Genomic DNA, 2,703 nt, shown 5'->3' on the forward strand with positions numbered 1-2,703 from the left:
AATGAATCTAAATATAGAGGAAAATATCACAACCAATATGGAAAAGAAGAAAAAACTTATTCATATTTGTACAGTATCAATGATGACGGGCTGAGAAAGTAAGCATTTAAGTATCTCGAGGAAAAGGAATCAAAAACAAGAAGGAGCAGAGAAATTAGAAACGATTTAGAAGTACACAAGATAAACACAGAAGAAGTATGAGAAGGAGATCTTTTCAGAAGGAAAGTATTATAGCTAGGATTTCTACGAGAAGGAGTAAGAGTCGTGAATTCGTCTGAAGAAAGAAAACGAAAGGCATTATGAAAAGGTAAAAGAACATTAAAGAAAAAGAAAAGAGCAAATGAGAAGGAATGGAGACTGTCACATGGTATCTAGTTCGCCCAAACGATAATGAATATTAGCTATTCCCTATTGTCTAAACAATGTATAGTAAGAGTATAAGTAAATGTAACATCGAAAATAGATTAAAACAATTTTTCTACCACTGGCGTAAGCACGTGCTCGTCGTTACAATTGTTAGATCACCTGAGCCTCTTTGATTGCATTTGACAGTGTCAGAGAAGTAGTATTTCGATGGAACGTAGCTCTAAATCGTTTATACGAAGTGCATTCAAGTTCTAAGGTCTCCGATTTTTTTTTCTAATTAACTACTCACCCGAAATCGATGGAACTGGCGTTACTTCTCGACGTAATCGCCCTGCAGACGTACACATTTTTCACAACGCTGACGCCATGATTCCATGGCAGCGGCGAAGGCTTCTTTAGGAGTCGTTTTGACCACTGGAAAATCGCTGAGGCAATAGCAGCACGGCTGGTGAATGTGCGGCCACGGAGAGTGTCTTTCATTGTTGGAAAAAGCCAAAAGTCACTAGGCGCCAGGTCAGGTGAGTAGGGAGCATCAGGAATGACTTCAAAGTTGTTATCACGAAGAAACTGTTGCGTAACGTTAGCTCGATGCGCGGGTGCGTTGTCTTGGTGAAACAGCACACGCGCAGCCCTTCCCAGACGTTTATGTTGCAGTGCAAGAAGGAATTTGTTCTTCAAAACATTTTCGTAGGATGCACTTGTTACCGTAGTGCCCTTTGGAACACAATGGGTAAGGGTTGCGCCTTCGCTGTCCCAGAACATGGACACCATCATTTTTTCAGCACTGGCGGTTACCCGAAATTTTTTTGTTGGTGGTGAATCTGTGTGCTTCCATTGAGCTGACTGGCGCTTTGTTTCTGGATTGAAAAATGGCTTCCACATCTCATCCATTGTCACAACCGACGAAAAGAAAGTCCCATTCATGCTGTCGTTGCGCGTCAACATTGCTTGGCAACATGCCACACGGGCAGCCGTGTGGTCGTCTGTCAGCATTCGTGGCACCCACCTGGATGAACTTTTCGCATTTTCAGGTCGTCATGCAGGATTGTGTGCACAGAACCCACAGAAATGCCAACTCTGGAGGCGATCTGTTCAACAGTCATTCGGCGATCCCCCAAAACAATTCTCTCCACTTTCACGATCGTTTCGTCAGGCCGGCTTGTGCGAGCCCGAGGTTGTTTCGGTTTGTTGTCACACGATGTTCTGCCTTCATTAAACTGTTGCACCCACGAACGCACTTTCGACACATCCATAACTCCATCACCACATGTTTCCTTCAACTGTTGATGAATTTCAATTGGTTTCACACTACGCAAATTCAGAAAACGAATGATTGCACGCTGTTCAAGTAAGGAAAACGTCGCCATTTTAAGTATTTAAAACAGTTCTCATTCTCGACGCTGGCGGTAAAATTCCATCTGCCGTACGGTGCTGCCATCTCTGGGGCGTATTGACAATGAAAGCGGCCTCATTTTAAAACAATGCATATGTTTCTATCTCTTTCCAGTCCGGAGAAAAAAAATCGGAGGCCTTAGAACTTGAATGCACCTCGTATATGGACGTGTGCTGTTGTGTTACAGGTAAATTGGTAACAGAGGCTCCAACTGAAGTAAAATATATTAAAATATAGTAATTTTAAAACATGAAACTACATTGCAGTAGTCTGGTTAGTCTGGTTATCAGGAGAGTGTAATACCGAATCATGAAGAGTTGCCAGATATGAATATTAACAGTAAAACCTGGTAGCATACACAGCCAGTCGCTTTAGCCAGTTCAGTATGCGGTCATAAGCATTGAGAAACAGCTGATTTCACGCTCGCTGATTGCGAATTGGAAGCAAAAGGCGACTCCTACAAACCAGCAGACCCAAATGCAGTGTATAGCGGACACTAAACGTCAAGATGGTCAGAGTTCCAGCCGGCAGCGAAGTTCGACCCTGTCAGCATCTTTGATGCTCAACAGCCGACAGCAGAAACTATCTGGGTTAGAATTATACTCACGTAAGCTTATATAATGGCAACGGCCTTGCCGCAGTGGATACGCCGGTTCCCGTCAGATCACCGATGTTAAGCGCTGTCGAGCGTGGCCGGCACTTGGCTGGGTGACCATCCGGGCCGCCATGTGCTGTTGCCATTTTTCGGGGTGCACTCAGCCTCGTGATGCAAACTGAGGAGCTACTCGACCGAATAGTAGCGGCTCCGGTCGAAGTAAACTATCGTAACGACCGGGAGAGCGGTCTGCTGGCCACACGCCCCTCCTATCCGCATCCTCAACTCAGGATGACACGGCGGCCGGATGGTTCCGATGGGCCACTTGTTGCCTGCTGACGGAGTGCAA

At 45.0% G+C, this 2,703-nt stretch overlaps 1 pseudogene; it reads left to right on the forward strand.

Moving 5' to 3' along the window:
• The first annotated feature begins 2,381 nt into the window (after positions 1-2,381).
• On the forward strand, positions 2,382-2,499 carry LOC124554091 (annotated as a pseudogene).
• The last annotated feature ends 204 nt before the right edge of the window (positions 2,500-2,703 follow it).

Source organism: Schistocerca americana, chromosome 1 (assembly GCF_021461395.2).
Source record: "Schistocerca americana isolate TAMUIC-IGC-003095 chromosome 1, iqSchAmer2.1, whole genome shotgun sequence".
Lineage (NCBI taxonomy): Eukaryota > Metazoa > Arthropoda > Insecta > Orthoptera > Acrididae > Schistocerca > Schistocerca americana.